The sequence below is a fragment of the Rattus norvegicus genome, chromosome 5, assembly GCF_021556685.1.
Source record: "Rattus norvegicus strain SHRSP/BbbUtx chromosome 5, alternate assembly SHRSP_T2T, whole genome shotgun sequence".
Lineage (NCBI taxonomy): Eukaryota > Metazoa > Chordata > Mammalia > Rodentia > Muridae > Rattus > Rattus norvegicus.
In genome coordinates this window covers 73,028,258-73,051,711 of record NC_141538.1, presented here as the reverse complement: position 1 = coordinate 73,051,711, position 23,454 = coordinate 73,028,258, and the positions used below count along the sequence as shown (strand labels likewise).

The 23,454-nt window shown below is 43.3% G+C and overlaps 1 long non-coding RNA gene across 4 annotated transcripts; it reads left to right on the top strand.

Moving 5' to 3' along the window:
* Positions 1 to 4,913: 4,913 nt before the first annotated feature.
* On the top strand, positions 4,914 to 21,687 carry LOC148005788 (uncharacterized). Of its 4 annotated transcripts, XR_015620873.1 has the most exons (7): positions 10,381 to 10,671; positions 11,646 to 11,769; positions 12,641 to 12,846; positions 13,821 to 13,952; positions 19,493 to 19,715; positions 20,726 to 20,872; positions 21,307 to 21,687. It is a non-coding gene; the product is annotated as an uncharacterized LOC148005788 (long non-coding RNA). The 4 variants fall into 4 exon arrangements; XR_015620870.1 differs by lacking the exons at positions 11,646 to 11,769; positions 19,493 to 19,715 and adding an exon at positions 4,914 to 5,088 and having other exon boundaries at positions 9,589 to 10,671; XR_015620872.1 differs by lacking the exon at positions 19,493 to 19,715.
* Positions 21,688 to 23,454: the final 1,767 nt, after the last annotated feature.

Below are 23,454 nucleotides of genomic sequence, written 5' to 3'. Positions count from 1 at the left end.
CACAGGCCTGCTCAGCAAACCACATCCCTGTTGCACAACAGGGAGGGCGGGGCTGTTGTCGATGCTAAAATCAGTCAGAGTTATTAGAAGTCATCCCCTTCTCGAGATAAAAGACAGTTCCAAACTAGTAACTCATGTCACATTTAAAAAAAAATTCTGGGCCTTTCTATTTCACTGAAATGTTAGGACAAAATAAAGCAAAACTTAAGTCATGTATATATAACATAGAATACAAACTCTGAGCTGGCTGGGGATCAACAGAACTGATGAGGACATGAAGGAAAATTGGAATGTGGCGATAAGATTGTACCATTTCCACAGACAAAGACGTTTAAACAAGTCTAATCTTAACAGCAATGTTAAATTGACCTAGCGTATGTGGCTGCTTAAGATGAACTGCACTGTTGTTACGTTATATTAAAGTTACCTTACAGACAGAAAACAGCTGAGTGGAGATTTTCGCAGAGTCCGGTAGCACCTTGGTGAATTTTCCATCCATTCAAATAATATCAGCTGAGCTTCCAGCATATGCCAGCACTGTGCTAAAAATGGCTGCTAGGTAAACACAACATGGGCCTTGCCCTCACTTTCTTCTTTCTTGTTATTAAATACTCCTTAGTAGCCATATTTATCCCAGTCACGCCAATGGCCAAACATGCCAATTGCTTACAAGGAATGAAGAGAATGTTCCTGAAGCAGTTCAGAAGATTTGAAGGGCGTTATGCAATACACCTATGTGACGATGTGCCATCCTGGTACTGCTGTGCTAAAACTCAACCATGCCTTTGCACTGTTAAGACCCTTTTGCTTTTGACTTTTAAATTTCATATAGCCAAGTCCTCTGATCTCATTTGATTATTGGTTTCTGAACTTAAAACGTGTTTGTACCATTTAAAAAGGAGAGGGTATGTTGGTTACTCCTAAAATATAAACATGCTGCCCAGCATGGTGTTTCATAGAAGTTATTTTCCCTCCTAAATGTCCGCATCTTCTCCTCAGTCTTGCAGAACAATAAAAGGAGAGCATTTAGGTATCTTCTGATTCAACCTGGCTAAACATTTCCTTTCTTTTTATAACCTCTGGAGGTGTTTTATTTTCTACAGAGTGGGGGGTTTGCAAAACGTATTACAAAATGAATTCTCTTATTAGTTCCTAACATGTCACTTTCTCATTTTAATTAGAGACATTCTCCACCAATCAGAGAAGGTGACTATTGTATTAAAGACATTCTCCACCAATCAGAGAAGGTGACTATTGTAACCTAATTGGAATTTATAGTAGGCAGTGTGGCTATTGATTCTGGAGTCAGATTTTCGAAGGTTGAGTCTTCTCTTTGACACTTACTAGCTATATATCACATGTCTAGCTATGCCTTGGTTTCCTCATCTGTGGAATAGTGCCAACCGCAGCAGCAACCACACCGGCGTGTAAGGAGTCTTGCTTTGTTATAACTGCCTTATGATCCTGTCAGACCCAAAGTAGGAGAAGTTGTGTTTAAATTAAGGTTTCCGAAAACCTTATGAACCTGGGAACACTTGTTCCTATGTCATAAGAATCCAAGGTTCTAGGATCCCAGGCCTAGTTCTCCTTTAAATATAAGAAACCTGAATGCCAGAGGAATGAGCTTCCTGAAGACTAGTAATGGCTAGCCAGCACTAGAACCCAGAACCCACATATAAAAGGGACTATACACTTGTTAAACTAGTTCAAAGTCTGCCTGTAAAAGTTTCAAATGCACCTAGATCATGGCTATGAAACAGACAACGGTGTCACCAGCTCATGTTGGAGACTCTGTCTGCAGAAAGCACTCGAGTCCTCTTGATTTCCCATGGAATAAATGGAAACTCTGGGCATCTCTCTCTAGAATATGAAAATGACAAGTAATCAAAGAGCATCACACATAACTTCCTCAAAAAAATAAATGACAGAAGCTGAGCATGGTGGGCCACGCCTTTAATTCTAGCACTAGGGAGACACAAGCAATGGGCTTGTGAGCTCATGAAATAAGCAACCAATAAGACCCTTCAGAAATATAAAAACAAGTTTTAAAATAAATTATGACTCAGAAGTATAGTTAGCACTATAACACTGTTTCTATTTTATATGTATGTATATGTGTGCATATATGTGTGTATATGTTATGTGTATATATGCACATGTGTGTTATATGTATATATGCACGTGTATATCTATAAGCTGACCTGGAAGTATAAATACTATGATAATGGGTGTGGACAAGAAAGAGCTTCTGCCTAGAATTCTGTAGAGGGATGAAGGTGCTGAAAGGCAGCCATGCTATGGGAGGAAGCCAGCAAGCCCTTGCTCTAAGACCCTGCCCTGACTTCATACTCCAGGATCCCAACTAGACTCACAAGGGGCTAAGTAAACTTCCTAGACCAGTCGTTACAGCGGCCTAGGCCTACTGCAATCAGTTATTGAATATGCACATTGGGGGCCTGATGAGTAACTTCATACCTATGGAAACTTGGAAATGATAAGTCCCCAAATGCCAGCAGCTGAGTGTACTCAGTATCAGTGAGGACTCTGTAACACTCATTTCCATTGCTGTTGGGATTGTTAACACATACAAATTATGGAGAAGGCTATTAATGCATAAGGTTTTAAAGCTATTTTATTTGACTAGTGATTCATAACTAGAAATCTATTTTAAAGGGAGAAATAGAGGGGTTGGGGATTTAGCTCAGTGGTAGAGCGCTTGCCTAGCAAGCACAAGGCCCTGGGTTCAGTCCTCTGCTCCGAAAAAAAAGGGGGGGGAAGAGAATTAGAGACATGTATACAACGAAATGTCTACAACTGTCTAACAGAACTATATGTTTGCAAAATACAGGAAATAACTTCATGGTTAAAACCAGGATAATGGATAGAAATATACGTGTATATAGTAGAAAACAAAATAGTTGTTATAAATATTTTTCTGAGAATACATTCATTGATGTGAGAAAATACTTAGGATCTAATACCACATCAAAAAGTCAGGGTAATAACGAAGAATAATGGTGTACACCTATAATTTCAGCACTCGGGATCTGAGGCCCGCCTGGGCTAAAAATTAAAATAAAAACCTATACATGTACTTTTTAGGCATATTTTAAGAAATAGTCTGTCTTCAGAAAGAAGACAACAATGAAATTAAGCCAGATGTGGGCAGTGGTCATCTAAAAATAGAATTATACTCTTGACCTTAGCCAAAAGGCTAAGGAGTAATTGAGTAGGATTATAAGGGATATTTTTCTATATGTTATGTAGTTTCCACATTATATACTTTAATAATGAAACCAAGTTTTTATTAACAATAAAACATGTTTACAATGTCACAAAGCAACCCAAACACCTAGTTCCTTTTCACAGAAACACTTCATAGTTTCAGGTATATCCTTCTAAGGAATCTGTGTTGTAGAAATAATTCATGTGTATGCTAACATTTATCCTTTCACAAATGAAAGAAAACCACGAAACTTTATTTTTTTATTTAACAATACATCCTGAAAGTCATTCCACAGAAGAAAAGGCACAGCTAGACCATTATTTTTCATTTATTTGCTTTTAGTTGAAATTAAATTGTTAAATATATATATATGTATGATTTTTTAAATTAAAAATAATATATAAAAATAAAATTACACGCACTTACAGGGCACCATTTAGTGTTTGTTACATATATAACACATTATCTCGTTGTTTGTAATGACTACATGGTAGTCTCTTATGTGACTGGAAGGTTATTTGTTTACTCTGTTCCCTACTACTAGATATTTAGGTTGTTCCACAATTTTTGCTAGTATAAACAATGTTACAATGAACTAACTATGTGTGTGTGTATGGTGTGTACGTGTGTGTGTGTGTGTGTATGTGTGTGTGTGTGTGTGTGAGAGAGAGAGAGAGAGAGACAGAGACAGAGACAGAGACAGAGACAGAGACCATCAATCTATAGTGAACTCCTTGTTATAAAACTAATGGGTCAGGGCTTATGTCATAGCTGGGAGGTGTATGCCCATAATCTCAGCAGCCAGGAGGTTGAGATAGAAGTGCCCACAAATTTGAGATCTGTCTAGATATCATAGTGAGTTGTAAAGCAAGCACAGGCTGAGAGTGAATCTTAACTCAAAAAAAAAGTATATTACAGAGCGGGAAACATATATGCATACATGAATTTTAAAAGTTTATTTAATAATGATTTGTGACCTTGGAACAATAGTTTTGTTTTAAAACCTTAATTATAATAATACTTGGTTTGTAGCTGGGCATGATAGTGCAGGCCTTTAAATACAGCATTAGGGAAGCAGATGGATCTATGTGAGTCTGAGGCCAGCCTGGTCTATATAGCAAGTTCCAAGACACCCAGGGCTAGCCATTAAGGCTTTGTCTCAAAAAAAAACAACAACGAACCAAGCCCAGCACCTTAGCTCTCCCACTGAGCTACATGTCCACAATGGCACATCCTTCAGGTTTCCCAGAAACAGAGTGAGACAAATGTAAGTGTGTTTATGGCAGTGGTTCTGAACCTCTGTGTCACAATCACCCTGTGACCAGCCTTTTCATAGGGGTTACCTAAGACCCCTATGTGGAAAGCACACATATTTATATTATGATCCACAACAGTAGCAAATTATAGTTACAAAGTAGCAAGGAAAATAATTTTATGGTTGGGGTCACCATAACATGAGGAACTAACTGTATTAAAGGGTCACAGCAATAAGAAGGTTGACACTGGGGACAGTGTCACCAAAGAATCCTTTAAGGAAGGAGGAAAATACATCATTGCTTCAGGCCAAGTATAGTCCCAGCTTGCCCCAATAGGAACACGGGAACATGGTCAAATTGCAGGGCTGGACCCAGGCTCAAGAAAAGGGGTCATGAGTTTTAACTTCCTATCTGTCCAACTTTGGTTGCAGGTATGCAGAACATAAACCCTTATGGGACAATTCCTGGAAAAGGAAGCCATGCTGTCATTAGTTGAGAATATTTGAAGCAGCTGAAGGACAGACAGTCTCCTGCACTACAGAAAAATCTGGACAGGGCACCGAAGACATCCACCATTCCAACCCAACCACTTCCTTCTGTGTCAAGGTAGAGAAGCCTTGAATGTATTCATTGCTCTCCTCAGCCTTTGATTAAAGGTCCTCGTTATACGTTATACATGCACACCAAACAAGGTAAGCAGAGAAATCTGTCACCTCTGCTAACTAATACAAGTGTACCTGTCGGCAAAGAACTAAGGGACATTTTCACTGTTGTCAAGCACAGGTGTTCCTCAGTCCATTTGGCTATTGGTTTGGGATGGCCCTTTGTGAATCCTTAGGTTGGGATTGTAATACAAGTCTTTGCAAATCTTACTGGAAGTTTCCTGAAATGTCCATTTCTGGTTTTAAAAGCCCCTTTCCGGGGCAGATACCATAGCTAAGGTAGAGAACCAACGGATGACAGATGCAACATGATTTACCCTCTTCCCACAATCCCCTGTGTCTCCCAGAGGAATATCACACTACTAATATGGCCTTAGTATAGATTCGAACTTATTGTTTCCTTTTTCAAAACCCCAATACAGTTTCTCAGGGACAGTTAACTCTGCAATAGAGAATAGCTCTCTGGCAATTAAAGTTTCCCATATATACTCAGTAGGGTTTATTGGAACATGGTGGTGGTCTTGTGCCTGGCAGGGTGGTGGTGGTGGGGGGGTGACGAAAGCAGTCAGGGTTAGATGCCAGGCTTCCTTGACACATCTGCATTTTACATGGTTGCTGAAATACCTCAGAGGCCTGGCTTTTCTCTGTGGCATTGCCACCTGGCTCACAGACATACATAGCTCATGCTAATTATTTACAGCAACTTTCCTGGGGATTTTCCTGAGCAGGTTTTAAGATCTCTCAGCCTTTCTGCACCTTTATACCCAGGAGGCTGAGCTCTGACATGCTGCCCCCCCAGGACCAAGGGAAGTCTCAAGGCAAGAAGACATCCACCTGGGAGGGTAATTATAGCCTTCAGACAGAATGGGGTTAGGCTTAATTAACGGAGTTGCCCTCCCTTCCCCAAGGGACTAACACTTGTGCAAGTCTTTCTGTGGATAAAGAGAGAATGCAGACATTTCTCTGGAGCTATGCTGGTGTCTGTACCCTCCTCTGGTTTGGCCCCCACAAAATGCTGTGAGGAAGGTAGACAGAAGGTCCTTACTTTTCCGACAACAAGGAGTCAATGAGCCACACCTACACGGCTGGTAAACAATCAAGCCCTGGGCCTTGCCTCTCGGCTTTAAGATGACCTAGAGATGCTCCTGGTTCTTACCCTTTCCCCAAGTGTCTGGGTAAACAAAGAAAATGTTTGGTTTGGCCAAAGAGGGATTCTACTCAAGTTTGTTTGCCAAAAGGTATAAACTCCAAAGTCATGGTTGTTCGTTAGTCCCAGAAAACGTAAGCGTGTGCACCTGAGCTCCCCTTCCCCCTTCCTCTGTCTGTCTGTCTGTCTGTCAGTGCCTGTGCATCTCTCTCTCTTACCTTCCTTCTGTCCCTCCCTCTGTCTCTCTTCCTCTTCCTTTCCCGATTAGTACCTCTAGCAGACGCTGGCTTCAAACTTACTACATGTGTGGCATGTTGCCTTGAGTTTGATCCTCCTGTCTGTGAGTGTTGGTGTTAGAAAAGTGTATCACCATGGCTGGCTTATGCTATGCTGGGGAAAAGACCCACACCTTCATCCATGCCAGACAAGGACAGTATCAGCTGAGCCTTTGACTCTCTTTAGGGAATTTCTCATTCCCCAGTGTGATGGGTTTCTCTACCCTGCAGCTAACAAATCCTTCTGTTTTAAAATTCTCTGTATCAGGCCCACTCTGAAATTTTAGGATCTGGCATCCAATCAACACTCAGTAAGTGCTGACTGTTGTGAATCCGGCAGACTCAGCTAGGCGATTGCAGAGTGAGCACAGGCAGACAGAGTCCAGTTGCATTCCGCAGCTCAGAGATGTTTTTCCTCCCATGGCCACCGGAATCAAATGGCATGTCTACACCTCAGTGTGGAAGAGTTAGGCAAGCCCAAAGCCCAGACCCAGGATTCAGGAGGTGCTTGCACAGTTTGTGTCTTGCTCCTAGGCCATGCACCTCTCTGCACTATCCACCACTCTACACTGCCTGGAAATGCTTCTCTCCACGGCTACCCTGACATCCTAATATTGCCCTTACCAAGTAACTTTTTAACCCATTTTATATACAAGGAAACAGGATCACAGAGATTCAGTCATGTGCTGAAAGATGATCTCCAAGAAGAACAAACTCCACCTCGAACCTTTAAATCCAAATCTCCTATTTTCCCCTCTTTGGAACAAGGCCTTATCTAAAACCTCATAGAGAGTATTAACTTCTAGCTGTGTATGGTGGCACAGGCTGGACCTGAGTTCTTAGTGGAGATAGGAGGCTCAGGAGTTCAAGGCCAAACTAGTGTGCATGGATCTCCTCCTCTTCCTCCTCCTCTTCTCCCTCCACTTCCTCCTCCACTTCCTCCTCCTCTTCCTCCTCCTCTTCTCCCTCCACTTCCTCCTCCACTTCCTCCTCCTCTTCATTTTCCTCCCTTCTCCTCCTCCTCTCCCTCCTCCTCCTCCTGCTTCTTCTTCAAAAAGAAGTAGCTTCTGAAAGAATGGAGTGAATGGCCTTCCCCAGTTACAAACCAGAAGCAAAAATCACAAGGGGCCCAGCGAGAGCAACTGAATCAGAAAGAGATGCAGACCGAGGCTTTGCGTCCCCCACCTTCAGTATATTTACCAATGGTCTTCTAAGGCTAGTAGACTTTTCACTCGCAGACACATTGGTGTATCAGACTGAAACGCCTTCACTCCTGCTTTCACCTGTTCCTTTCCTTCAGTCAATCACTTAGGAAACGTCTTTATGAACGCATACCATGTGCCAAGGCCAGCTGCAGGCACTGCGAACAACCTCATTCTTGTACAAAGTCACTCATCTGGAAGGCACAGGGCACCTCTTGCTTGACCTTTTCATTTAAAATTTCCTGCGATAACAAAGGAGAAAACCTACAGAGAGTTGTCCCAACCAGCTCCACTAACCCCCAATACGTGTTGTATCTGAAGACCCAGAGCCATGGGATGAGCTGAGTTGTATGGGATTAGGAGTCACTTTCTTAGAGCCTAGTTTTATCCTCTGAGAACCAGCAATCACACTGATGATTGCACAAGACTCGAGTGGGTCACAGGAGAATTCAATTATAACTGTCCAGCTCAGGGCTCAAATATGTTCAAAGCTCTTAGCATGTGAGACTCTCAACAGGGTAATGATTTACGTTCCAAACGGCCATCTTCTTGCCAATGGCAACAGAGGCATCCAACAGTCTCCGCTTCTCCCCTGGTCACCTCAGCAAGGCTTGGAGACAGGGTTACTTTCGGGCAAGGGTAGCCCAATTGCAGCCTTTGTTTTAATCAGCCTGAGCAGCAACTCCATGGAGGGGCCACCAGGCAGTGACATTCCAATTCCCTGAGACACTCAAGGGAGCAGATTCTTGGAAAGAGATGAGAGTAGGAGGAGGTTGGCCCACTTCTCTTTGCCTTCTATTCCCTTTCCTGTCTCCAAGGCCCCTTCAGGAGGGGAGGACACCTGCTTCTCTCTCCAGCTCTTTGCAATGCTTAGGAAAGCCCAGCATCGAGGGATAGACAGAAGTAAGAAGAGTGGAATTGGGTCCCTGCCCTCCCCTCCTCTCTGATATGCTTCTAGCTACATAGGCAACTCTAATGGGAAGAATGCTAATGGCTTTCACCAAGTCTGAAGATGGAGAGACTCCCAGATGTCTACTACTGCTCTGGCCTTACAAGAAAAGCCACTATTAGAATCCTCTCCCCAAACCCTCTCCTCTTTTTTTTCTCTCATTGCTCTCTGAGCAGAAGGTGAGATGCCAGTCTGTGGGCCAGCCAGTCTTTTGATCTTAGCTTTCCAGGCTCCAGATAGGTGGGAAATTGCTGGTATTGTGGTACAGCAGTTTTAGCAGACTGTGCCAGACTCAATACAGGATTTCCAGGCAGAACGAGGCATTCTCTGCCGTCAGTGTTTACCACCTGTTTCCAGCTATGGATACATTCCAGACTGGGTGCATGTCTGCTAAATGGATATAAAGGCCCTCATGTTGGGGAACGTCATTAACAAGCAGTCACTTCAGTCTGCCAGACACAGTAACAGCTTCTTTTGAGGAAGCCTGGGGTTGAAAAAAAATCTAGCTGTTCTTTTATGAGCTCACTCCAATAAATAGCAAATTTAGCAAGCGTGAGCTGAGTTTCTGCCCTCAGTAAACAAAGAACCCAAATGGTAGCAGGTACCTTCCTCAGAATGGATGGAGTAAGTTCTTTCCAAAACTCACTCTATGTACCTGTTACTTACTCTAGAACAGAGCTCTCTACACTGAATCGGGGACCATTAATGGAAAGTACTGGAGCTCCCTGAGCCTCAGTTTCCTTGCTCATAAACGAGCCTTCTTTCCAATGGATCTCTAAATTTAAAAGACGCAAGTGATACTTTGCACATCATGGTAGCCACATAAAGGGTATGTCATAATTGGTTTTCTCCACCCTTTGCACAATTCCAGGTCCTTATTTGTGCACAGACCGCCAGCTGCCAAGATCTCCAAATCTCCTCGATTCGGGCATCCTCGCATTAGCTCAAGCACCATCCACAGAAGGAAGTGCTCGCTTAGAGAAACTTGCTGAGTCTGGAAAGGCACAGGACAGGTCCTGCGCAGGCCTGTCTTGGCCTTGGCTCAGCGGCGCCTGCCAGTTACCTTTCACCTACTTCAGCAGCGACCGCCTAGCGGGGTAACTCCAGGTCAGACGAGGATCTCCGCGCGCCTGCGCAGAGCTGGCTGCCGGCTGCAGCTAAGCATCCCGAGGTGTTTTTTTTTCCCCCTTTTTTTGTGATTTCTGTTCTTCTCAGAAATGAAGGTTGTGGGCCTTGCGGACGTGCACTGATTTTTGTGTGGGCACGGTCGCAGGCCAGACAGAGCAACGTGGACCTCTCTCTAAAGTAGTCACGCAGCACTGACAACCCCAGGCTCCCCGTCCTTCCCTTCCCCCCATTGCTGGACTTCCCGCTCCCCACTCTCCCACAGCTGGGGGCTGCCCATCTCCTCCCCTCATCTCCGCCCTGATCACTGCCCCCGGAAAAGAGCAAGGCTCTCTCCGGAGCTAGAGAGGAGCACATTCGAGCAAGAAGCTACGTGGGTGCAAACTTAACACTCAAGTTCCTGCCCGGGAGGAGCCGATCTAACAACTAGGTTGCAAACCAGAGGAATCGCGCTGGTTGAAGGCGGCTCGGCTGCCGCGCGCCTCGGGGTTACTATCGGGCATCGCGCGGGCGGGGCTGGCGCTAGGAGGGGCACGCCCTCGGCCTCTGGAACCACCATAGTGGAAACACTTACAGTCATCTGGAGAAGTCTGAGGCTCTCAACCACACCACCCTTGATGATAGTCGAGGTCCTCTTGACTTTTAGAGAGTGACCTCTTTCCTGGCATCCCAAGAATCTGGGGAGAGTCAACGAGAAACTTATTTTCCAAAACACCTTTTGCTGCAGGAGCTCATGCCCCGCCCTCCCTACCTCTGGTGTCTGAAGTTGGACAATGATCCCCAACAGGTGCAAACAGGATACCTCGGTTTGACCAGGCTTTGTGACTAGGTGAGGGGAAGGGAATGTGCCCCACTCTTACATCTCTGGGATAAGCATCATTAACAGCAGAGCTTGGGAGTTCCTCTGATGGTCCCTGGGCTTTTGAGCAATTCTACAATTTTCAGTGTCACGTTGCCTCTATGTCAGACAAGACCTCCAGGGAACAGTGCTAAGCTGAATTAATTACCTTCAAAGTGAGGCATGTGTTGTGTGAGTGGACATTTTGAGGTCTGCTAGGTTTCTTTGAAAGATCACTTAACTCTTTCGGGACATTATGTTGAGGCAAAGTATGTGGTTCATTCCCCTCAAAGACTGACAGATTCACGGACAGGCACCTTTTATTTTCTTACTCTGCCATCGCCTCAGTTGATCAATCAGTTGATATAGACTCATTCTCACATACTAAAAGAAAATTTGTGATGGGTGGGGGTAAAGGTCTTATGCTTTCTTTTTAATATGAATCGATGTTACAGAAACCCATGAAGGAATGGGTGTCACATGAGAAACGAACCAAAACAAAGCAAGAAGGCCGAACACAGAGAAACTAATCGGAACACTGGCAGTCTGCTATTACTATACCCCAAAGGAGAGTCCATATGTTTTTAACACAGATTAGCAAATACCCTGCATCAAAAAACAAAATCCGGGGCGCTGGAGAGATGGCTCAGCGGTTAAGAACCCTGACTGCTCTTCCAGAGGTCCTGAGTTCAATTCCTAGCAACCACATGGTGGCTCGCAACCATCTATAGAGAGATCCGATGCCCTCTTCTGGTGTGTCTGAAGACAGCTACAGTGTACTTATATATAATAAATGAATAAATCTTTTTAAAAAACAAAAAGCAAACAAACAAAAAACCAAAATCCACTAACCATTCTAATATGAGATTAGAAATAAGGTACTCTCTTGGTTTCTTTTCCTGTTGCTGTGATAAAGCACTCTGACAGAAGCAACTCAAGGTGACAAAGTTTTGTTCTGGCTCCAGTTCCAGGTGGTAGCACACCAGGATGGGATCGGACAGTTACAGCAGCAGGAATCTGAGGTGCCTGGTCCATTGCATACAAAGAGAAGAAGCAAGGAGTGATGAGTGCATGCTCGTCTCCCTTTCTGTAGGTGTACATCTAGGAGCCAAGGGATTGTGCCGCCCACAGTGGATAGGTCTTTCACCCCATTTAATGGGATCAATATAATCCCTCACATGCATATCCAGGTTCCATCTCCCAGGTGACTGTAAATTGTGTCAAGTTGAAAACAGGAGTTGTTACAGGTATCAACAAGCATAGAGCTTCTTTACATTTCTATATTATATAATCATGACAATGATGTGAGCTAATTCAATACAAGTTTCTGACTTCTGTTTCATGATGAGCAAACTGTGGCTAAGGCAAGGTAGCATTTGCCAAAGGTGATTCAGCTAACATGAGAAAACTAATTTCTGGATTTTGTTTTTTATTATTTTACTTATTTTGTTTTTATATATCTGAGTGTTTGGCTTCCATGTATGTATGTGCTTCACATGTGTGCCTTGTATCCATACTGTTCCAAAGAGGGTAACAGATCCCTTGGAACTGGAATTATGGATGGTTATTGGCCAGCATGTGGGTGCTGGGAACTGAACCGGGGTCCTCTGCTAGAACAGCAAGTGCTTAAGAGCACTGGACCACCTCTCTGGCCCTGATTTTAGGATTTCAAAGGCCAGGCTTTCTGCTTTAAGAGAATGCTTTTTTGTAATACATGTGGGAGCAGGGGTGGTGGTGGTGGTGGTGGTGGTGGTGGTGGTGGTGGTGGTGGTGGTTAGGATAGGGTTTGAGGGCGATTAGATTTGTCTGAAGGTGATGGAGTGAAGGTGAGAGAGTGGGCATTGTAATTATTACTACAGCTAGTATTTCTTTAGCAGCGTTCCAGATGCTAGGTTGGTGTTTTGCTTGCATTCATTGAATTCTAACAACCTGCTAAAGTAAGTATCATGGTATCTTTCAGCGAAACCAAGAAAACTCCTCATCCGTTTCACCTAAGAGCCAGATTCTAAGAGCCAGACTAGGTGTCTTGGGTATACTTTAACTTCTCTGGACCCAAATTTTCCTGGTTATAAAGTGAGATCTAACATAGATAACCTGTGTTAATAACCCTCCCCACTGGGTCCTACCCACATACAAACATGGAAGGAGAATGATTTTTAAACCAAAGTAAGTAAACATATAAAGACAAACATCATATTTTCTATAATCTATCTCTCTCTCTCTCTCTCTCTCTCTCTCTCTCTCTCTCTCTGCTATTTGGGGAACAGAATGGAACTACATATAAGGTGATTGAAATGCTAATAAGAGGTGACTGTGTTCAAAGTACATGATATATTTATTTTAATAAGTCTGTCTCGGGTTGGGGATTTAGCTCAGTGGTAGAGCGCTTGCCTAGGAAGCACAAGGCCCTGGGTTCGGTCCCCAGCTCTGGAAAAAAAAAAAAAAAAAAAAGTCTGTCTCTATGAAGCCCGTTGCAATGTACAAGGAATATGTACTAATAAACACGTAAGATGAATGTTTCAAGCTACAATAATGATCTGATTAGTAAGATATGCCCTCTGGTGTGATAAGGGTGCAAATGTTATGGAAGCAATCACTTTTTGATTGCTCCATAAGATGGGACCCATACCTGACACTATCAATGACGCTAAGAACCTGTAGCTAGGTAGATTGTGGTCTCTATGTAGTAGTAGTAGTAGTAGTAGTAGTAGTAGTAGTAGTAGTAGTAGTAGTAGTAGTAGTAGCAGCAGCAGCAGCAGCAGCAGCAGCAACAGTTATACCTACTACTACTATTACAATGATCTCTATGTTGTAGATCATACTATATTTCTGCTACTATTCTGCTAAATGGACGGAACAATAAAATTACATCTAATAACCTATTGTTATGCCTATAGATTAGTGAGTTTCTCAACTCTCCTTAGAAAAGGTTCTTCTTGCAGGAGACGGGAATTAACACAGAGACCTACAACTGGTCAGGACCAGTGTAGCGAATAAAAGATTGCAGAATGCTTAGCCATCGATGGGATATCTATATCATATCTCCTCCCTGAAGACTCAGGGATCAATGTAGAAGAAGGAAGAGGAAGATTCTAAGAGCCAGAGTTGGTGGATGACTTCAAGGAAACAATGTTTTCCAGATACAACAAGTCAATTGCACAAATGAATCCACAGAGATTGTAACAGCATACACAAAATCTAGATAAGATCAAGCCAGACAAAAACCAAGCACGGAACACAGGATGAACATGAAGTCCTATCCTTCGCTGAAGGTATGTTGCCATTTTATTGTTGCTGGGAGAGGGAAAGTTGGTGTCTCGTCTAGCCCTTGCCCTGTGTAATTGAAGATGATCTTGAATTTTTGATCCTCTTCCTCCACCTCCCAAACACATTAGAGGCATCAGTCGTTATGTTCAGTTTTATGTGGTGATGAGGATTAACCTCAGAGATTTATGCATGCTAGGCAAATACTCTGCCGGCCCTGCCTCCATGCAAATGTCTTGATATAATTTGTGTATATATTCATTTCCTTTAAACATCTGCAAGATACTACAGAGAACAACAAGAGTCTCAGTACAGGATAGATCTGAAAGAGGTGATGTTTGGATCATGAGCTGATTAAGAAATAGAAGACCTTCTTTGGGATTCAAGACTTCCTGGGAAGATGCTACATTTTCCATAGTCTGTGGAAGAGAATCACTTATTGCACCCATCTGAGGAATCAAGATAACACCTTCAGCTCAAAGATAGAGGAATCCAAAACAGAACAAGTACATTAAAAATAGATAACAAAAAAATTCTGTTTATCCATCTTCCAAATGAAAACTATTCCAAGGGTGTTCAAGGTGTTCAATGTATAGAATGTATAGTGTATGGAATATATACAGTTCATGTGTAAGTGTGTGCACGGTCTTCAAGGTATACCTGTGTGTGTTTACATGTGTGTTTATACGTGTGTGTGTGTGTGTGTGTGTGTGTGTGTGTGTGTGTGTGTGTACCAGAAATTGACTTCAAGTGTCTTCCTTGATTGTTCTCCACTTCACTTTCCAAGTCAGGGTCTATTACTGACCCTGGGATCCTTCAATTCTACTAGGCTGGCCACCCAGTGAACTGCAGAGATCTACCTGTCTAGATCCCCCAGCATTGAGCCTTGCAGACTTGTGCTACCATCATTTTTACATGGGTGCTGGGAATCCGAATTCAGGTTCGCATGCTTGAGCAAACACTTTGCCAACTGAGCCATTTCCTGAGCCCTTTAAACCCTCAGAATTTTAAGTTGCCATTACATGATACATTCTCTGTATTACCCCATTTTAAAGATGCAAGTCTCAAAGAAGACACCACAGGTAGCAAGTGGTATAACAGGAGTCTAACAGGCAAACATGCATTCAAGCTACTGGCCCTTACGGGTTCCCTAACTGGAATTGGTGTTATTTTGTTCTGTCAAGCCCGGTGTGGGAATTGTGACCGCAGGATGACATTAATTGGAAGTGCCAACGAAGCCAGCATAGCAAAGCATTTGAATGCTGCTGTAAATGTCCTTCCAGGAGCCTTCGTTTTTCTCGAGTATAAAATGTAGATAATGACACCTAACTCACTGGGTTATTTATAAGATGAAATGAGACAATTTGGGTGAGCACACTTTGAAAGCAAAAATATATTATACAAGTGCGATTTGCCTTGCTGAGGGGAAATAGCATTTAGAACATTCTTCCTCATCAATCCACGCATTTTTCAACTTCATTTTGATAATGAAGATCCAACCCCGTCCCTAAAGAGAAATCAATGTCCTCTTATCAAAGCAAAGCACAAAGCCAGAACACTTTAATTTATTATTAGTGTGCGTCAGCTGGTTCACATGTTCCGTAAGTTCTTAGCCTGGATATTTCCACTGCATTACAAGCCAAAATGAGAGGTGAGAGGAGCTCGCTGGCTACTGGGGAAAGCGCTCTCTCTCTCTCTCTCCCTCTCTCTCTCTCTCTCTCTCTCTCTCTCTCTCTCTCTCTCTCTCTCTCTCTCGTTTGTTAGAGAACCTTGCTCATCCATCAAAGGCTTTCCCAGGATTGGATGTTTTTCTCATTTGCCCTCTCCTCTTGCTCTGGTGAGGCTCCCGGTCCTTCAGTCAGCTGTAAATCATTCAGTAATACAGATTTACCTTTTCTTGCCCCCCTTCCATCCACCCCCACCAACTCTCCTTTAAGTACTGATATTTTTTTTCTCACAACTGGTAACCCCAAGCTACCAAATAAAGATATTTAATAGCCATTCTTGTTCTGCAACAAGAAATCAATATACTAAAGGAAAATATAGATTTTTTTCTGGGGGGGGGGGAACAAGAAGGTTCTAGGAGGTGGAACATCTGTCACCTTCATAGGTTGTGCCAAAGCCTGTCATAAATGGAGTTTTGCCTTTGATCTCATTCTCTTCCGTAAGCAAGAGATGTAAGAGTGATGACTATTTGCTTTGCACTCATGTGCTAGAGCCAGAGATACTAAGTACATTTATGAGAAATAGAAGCATTTAGAAGTCCATAACTTGAACACAGCACTGAGAAAGAAAGCCTCATCGGAATTCATGTTGATTGTAATCAGTGTGTGAAGGCTGTGTGCAGAGGAAGGGGGCTTTCTCAGAGATGGCGTCACTCAGGTCTGTTCTCTGGTAAGGACTCACAACTGTCCGTGTAGGCTAATTCCTTCCTGGACTTGTTGCTGCCTAACCCATCTCCAACTGCACTTTTCTCATCTACAATTAGATTTCGTAAGAGGCAGAACTACTGGAAACGTGTTCTGTTCTGAGAACTAGACTAGTATCTTGTATACTTTTTCTCATCTAATACTAGTAATCATACTCAGTGATGTATGGCCCTTGAGGCTGAAGTGGGTCAAGCCGACAGTAATGGCTTTCCCCAGCGCCGTCATTCTGTGAGGCAAGCAGAGCCAGCGGCATGACCCTAAGGCCCTAAGTCCTGAAGCTGGAGGAGGAGTTCGTTCCCTGCTTCTGACAACCTCTTCAAGTATCATCTCCTCATGTGGCTTCTGTATTCCTTACTCTGGCAATTACTTCTATAAATATTACTTTCTTGAACAAAACCGGCACTTTGTAATGATAAAAATATCAGTTGCTTTTGGAATCTCCATCTTATGTGTACCTCTCCCTGGGCTGGCCTCTTACACAGTCAAATCGCCATCCTGGTATTCCCTACATGTCCTTCCTCATCCTGTGTCAGGGAATTAGTGGAAGGAAGAGTAGAAGAAAGAAGGTAAACAATCACTGGGTTGTAATCAAGTCTTTGGACCTCTAACTTGCAAGATTAAAATAACAGCTAGTTTATTCATAGGCACTGTGAGGAGAGAGACAAGGCACAGAATAGAGTTTGGGGAATCCAGAGCTCTGCAAAGTATTGAGCTGTGTCAGCCCTTACCATATGATCTCCACAAGTCAACAGTTCTGAGGTCCAGTTTTACCACTCAGAGGGCGAATCCTAGCTATGAGTCAAGGGTATTGTGAGGGTTATGGCAGTTTGGTTCTTAATACTGGGTGGTTGCATCCGAATTTCTCTGATACTCACTTAAAATTTGTTTGCAAGACTGTGTTTCATTCCAAGTTTTTCAAGTGCCTCTTCCCCCGCTTCTGTTTCTCGTCTTCTCATCCTTGAGTCAAGTGGGAAGACTCAGCTGTCTGGTACTTTTGCACCACTTTTGTACCAAGGTCATGGGGCTCACCCTGCCCCGCCTAACACTCCCATGTTTCCAATTTTCGCTGTAATTTCCAACTTTCTCTTTGTGGGATCATCAATCTAGTCTATGCCAGATATTCTTGTTAAAATGCAGCTTCTGAGTCAGAGGGCTGGAATGTAGGGCCAATTTTGCATTTCTAACCAGCATTCATGGGCCACCCTTTGAGACTGAAACAGGACAGCATTAGCTTCTGTGCTGTATCAGAAGTCACCTAGGCATTGCCACTGCAAATGTCTTTACATAAAGTCCTAGATCTTTTCCATAGGTCCAAGTGACATAAGCCATTGTCCGTTACTGAACTCTATCCCTTTCTCGTGGTAAAAGAGACGCTTCCTCAATTCTTTCCTGGGAACGCAACTACCTGCCATAGAAACTGATTTTTCTTTCCATTTCCCTGCTAGCTAGCTGTGGTTGTTTGAATAGGAATGCCACCCATAGACTTGGGTGTTTGAGTGCTTGGCCTATAAGAAGTGGCACTATTAGGAGGTCTGGCCTTGTTGGAATAGGAGTGGCCTTTTTAGAGGAATTGTGTTACTGTGTGACAGGCTTTGAGGTCCCCTATTCTCAAGCTTTGCCCAGTGTAGAAGAGAGTCCCCTTCCACTGCCTTCAGATCAAGATGTAGAACACTTGGTTCCTCCAGCACGATGTCTTCCTGCATACTGCCATGTTTCCCACCACGGTGATAATGTACTGAACCTCTGAAACCATAAGCCAGCCCCAATGAAATGTCTCCCTATATAAGAGTTGCTTTGGTCATAGGATCTCTGCACAGCACGGAAACCTTAACTAAGATACTAGCTATGATGGTGTGATAGTTTCAGATGAAAGAACAAATGGTTTGTGATTCTTTCAAGAAGTATCCTGCCTAAGGCAGGGCAGACACTTTTTATTCCATTTCCTTTTTTCTGTTGTTTGCCATGGAAACACGGTGATTGATGCTCCACAGTCACTTTAGGTCACCAGGTATGTGTGGCAACCGTGTAGAACAAGACCATTGTCACAAAACTTCTGTTGCTATAACTTAATAATATGGACCAATACACACACACACACACACACACACACACACACACACACACAAAATCAGGTTTAATCAGGTCTAACCAGCTCATGGTTCAGAAGACAGGGCAAGATCAGGTGGAAATGCCTGAAGAAATTTTTTTTCTCTCTTGTTTTATAAGACTTATTTTACTACTTATTTTATGTATGCAAGTTCACTGTAACTCTCTTCAGACACACCAGAAGAGGGCATCGAATCCCCATTACAGATGGTTGTGAGCCACCATGTGGTTGCTGGGACTTGAACTCAGGACCTCTGGAAGAGCAGTTAGTGAGCCATCTCTCCAGGCCGAATTTTTTCTTAAGGTGGTTGTGCTACAGCTGAATCCCAAAGTGGAGCAGAGCATCTCATGGCGAAGGAGCACCTTTGCTCAATTCTCAGTTCTTACCTCTCTTTTTGACAAAGCCACAGTCCCATTGGAGTAGGGCTCTACCCTCGTTGGCTCGTTTAACCTCAACCACCTTCCAAAGGTCCCATCTCTAAATACCATAGTTAGATTGAACTTCCACTTTCTTACTCCCTCACCCTGGGATTACATTTCATGAGTTTCGGTGGAGACATTAAAACCCTAGCACCCACCTCCAAACTGAATTCCTGGTAAGGGGAGATGTAAAGCTTGACTGAGATCATTGGGGTTCTGTTTCTTTTAGCTCTCAGGATCTTCCTGCCTTTGCCTTCTCAATCCTGGGGTTAAAGGCATGGCAAGGAAAGGAAAGAATGGGATTTGACTTTGTAAGTTTAGTCATGCCCAGCTTTTTATGTGGGTGCTGGGGATTCGAACTTAGCTCCTCATGCTTGCAGAGAGTAGCCTAACCCATGAAGCTATCTCCACAGCCATAAACTTTAATTCTTTCAATTATGTGAGATGAACATTCTTTAATATAATTCCTTGTGCATATCTGGGAGAACTCTAGAGACATTCTTCACAAATGTTACCACACTCATCATAACTATCCAAGTCTCTATTTTGTGTTTCTTCCTCTGATTCTCCTCACACCATTTCTTTTATGACAGGGTCTCATATAGCCCAGGATGGCCTTCAATGTGTTTGCTAAGATGACCTTCAACTTCTGATCCTCCTGCTTCCCTATTCTAAGTGCTGGGATTGTGGACTTGTGCCACCATACTCAGTTTGTGCTGTGCTCACAATCAGACTCAAAGGATTCCTGGATGCTGGACCCTCGTCCTATCAACTGAGCTACATCTCCTGCCTTGAGTATCCCTATTTTATAGGGAGGTAAACACAGCCTGAGAAATGTGAAACGGACTGCCCAAAGTCAACCAGTGGGGAAATAGGAGCATATGAAGTCTTGAGTTTGTTTTCCTAACCCGCCACATTGCATGAAGGGTGGTAACCTCCAGGCAAAGTCCTAGCACCAAGTCTTCTTCAGTTCTTCATCTGCTGCCATGGTGTGGATGCACCTTCATGTGTCTCCATAATTCTCACTTAAAACATCTGGGACAGTATATATGTGCTAGAGGCATACACAGTCTTCGTTTGCTCTCTCTTCTTTATTTCCAGAACTTTAATCTGTTTGGCATGACAACATGTTCAATAGGGACAGGAGGAGGAGGGGTAGAAAAGTAAAGAGCATCAGAACTATGTCAGCTAAGGAAAGCCTGGGAGTAGGAGAGGTGGTCTTCCCCAGGGAGGAGCACAGCAATTGTTTGTCTAATGGCAAATGATCAATGCTGAAGACATTTACATAAGTAACAATATAGGGATTCGACAGGCTTTGTTTAGGACTATATGTACACATGGATACACATATGCACTCTATAATAACTGATGGAAAACAGGCTGTGAACTTGAAGGTAAATAGGATTTGGAGGGAGGAAAAGAAAGGGACAGATATTGTAATTAAGGTATAATCTCAAAAAGAAGAGAAAGCAAAAGAAACATTATTCTCCACCTCTTTGGAGATGCGATCTGCCCTCTGATGTTATGCCCAATATAGGTTGCCCATTTTACTGCATCTTGAATCAACTTAGAGACAAGTGTCTTAGCCCTCCTGTGAAAATATTCTTGGTTAGGGTAATTCAAGGGGGAAGCCAACTCTAACTGTGGATGCTATCTTGTGGTGGTTGGTGGCACAGATATAAGGAGATTCAAGGGGATAGCTTTCTCCTTCTATTTGCCTGACTAGTATCTCCCAGGTGAAATTATCTACCATCTAGGAGTTCAAGTATCCTGTCGCTGCTGAAACACTTTGTTCATATCGGAACCTGACTTCTTTGACCTTCCAGTGTGCAACCAAGACCACGTTGGAGGATTCATGCCCTTAGCACCAGGTTGGGACCACTGAGATATCCAACCTTGTGAACCGAGCAGCTGTGGGTTATCAACCTCTTCAGCATGGAGATGGCCATGTTGGACGACCTAGACCATATTGTGTAAGGCAACCCAAGAAATCCTCTTTTAATAAACCCTTACTCTAGGGTTTTGTTCTTCTGTAGCTGTGGTTCTCAACCTTCTGAATGATGCAACGCTTTAATATGCTGTGCTGATTCCCAACCATAAAATTATTTTTGTTTTTACTTCATGACTGCAATTTGGCTACTTTATGAATTGTAATATAAATATCTAATATGCAGGATATCTGACATATGACCCTTATGAAAGGGACATTTAACTGCCAAGGATGTGGTGACCAGAGGCTGAGAACCACTGCTCTAGAGATCCTCTAATGCAGTGAGGGGACTCTGTTACCCAGATCTGCTGGTGTAGTGACATGGAACTCTGCTGGGGAGGGGCTGATGTTTTCTTTCTCCATAACCTGTGCGCTCACCTTTCTCCTCACCACTTTTCTTTGTCCTTTTGTTTGCAGCAGGTATGGAGGCTGGCAGGATTGCCCAAGCAGAAGACAGGAGGAACAACCTGTTGGGGAAAAACCTTTAGAGCATTTGCTTGTGAGAGCTGTCATAAGAAATGCCTTGGTGTCGAAACAACAGAATCTACTTCCTCAGAGTTTGGGAGTCCAAGACTCAAGATGGAGGTGTCGGCAGGGTGGGAGTCCTTCTCTCCTGGTTTGTAAACAGTCGTCTTCTTGCTGTGTCCACACAAGCTCTTTCCACGTCATGTGCTTTTATTCCTGGTGCCTCTCAGAGTCAATGTTTCTTTTTCTCATAAGGGTACCAATTAAGGATGACTTAGGGACCCTAATAGACTCCTTTTCTGTGTTTTGTAAAGAATAAATATAAATTTTTATTATATTTCTTCACCTACCATGACAAGCTTCATTCTTTCATTTACAATAAACTAACTTAAAGACTGTAGAAAAATTCAGTATCAACATAAAATCCTCTTATCACCTTTTTAATTGGGTAATTTAATTATTTACATTTCAAATATTATCCCCTTTCCTCTCTGCAAACCTCCTATCCCACCCACTCCCCTTACCCTGCTTCTATGAGGGCGCTCACTCACCCACCCACCCTCTCCCGCCTCACCACCCTAGCATTCCTCTACACTGGGGCATTGAGCCTTCACAGGGCCAAGGGCCTCCTCTCCCATTGATGCCAGATAAGGCCCCTTCAGCTCCTTCAGTCCTTCCCCTAACTCCTCCATTGGGGTCCCTGTGATCAGTCCGATGGTTGGCTTCAAGCATCTGCATCTGTATAGGTCAGGCTATGGCAAAGCCTCTTACCAGACAGCTGTATCAGGCTCCTGCCAGCAAACACTTCTTAGCATCACTAAGTGTGTGGGTTTAGTGTCTGCATGTGGGATGGACCCCAGGTGAGGCAGTCTCTGGATGACTTTTCCTTCAGTCTCTGCTCCACTCTTTGTCCCTGTATTTCCTTTAGACAGGAGTAATTCTGGGTTAAAATTTTGGAAATGGGTAGGTGGCCCCATCCCTCAACTAGGGGGGCATGCCTAACCTCTGGATGTGGTCTCTACAGATTCTGCCTCCCCTTTGTGGGGTATTTAAGCTAATATCATTCCTGCGGGGTTCTTGGAGGCTCCTCCATCCCCTCCCATACCTCATTCTGCCCCCTCTTCCCCTCCCCATCTAATAGACCCATTTTAATTATATTGTCTTTTCACTTTTCTTGATTTTCTAAGGATCAAAGGGCCTTGCATACACTAGGTGAGTGCTCTCCCTGTGAGCTGCACCCAGTAGTCTTAATTAACGCTTTGTCCTCAGATACAAACACCTTACGTTCCAGCAACTGGGATTCTAACATGAATTTAGAAACATGAATTTAGAAGGGGCTCAAAAGAACTCTTAGCCCAGGGGTACCTGAGCACTTGGTGGCACTGTGGCACCTCTTTATACATTCCCAGCACCACCTCCTAGGCTCCACTAACACGAGGAAGATGCCTGCATCTCAGTAAGCTTTGTGTCCACGAACTTCTCATGCAGGTAGCCATTTTCCTTAATTGATATGTAGCATCTCACTTCAGCCGGCCCTGTTCACCTCTTTTGAATCTTGCATGGAGTGGAATTCCCTCTTCCATTTAAAGAAATATTCAACTGAACTGGTCTATCTATAGTTGTTGATAGCTGTATAATTTGGGCTAACTAAAAATATAATCTTAAAAAGCAAGTTCTGGCTGGGCTTATTGGCGAATGTACTTGGGATGCAGAGGCAGGTGAGTCTCTGTGGGTTCAAGGCCAGCCTGGTCTGTAGAGTGAGTTCCAGGATAGCATGAGCTATACAGTGATGCCCTGTCTCAGGAAAAATAAAAACAGAACAACAAACAAACAAATAAAATATAGGTAGGTAGTTAAAGATAGATAGATAGATAGATAGATAGATAGATAGATAGATAGATAGGTAGATAAACAGACAGACAAACACACAGAAAGAAGCAAGGTCTGGACAATCCCAACTCCACTTAATTGAGTAATTCCTTGCATAAGGGAATCACTTAAGTTTTAAAATTTAAACATTGTCTTCATAAAGTTTAAACATCTGTATACGCAAGTTTCAAATAGCAGCATAAACCCTAACTTTGCAAGTAAGAACTCATA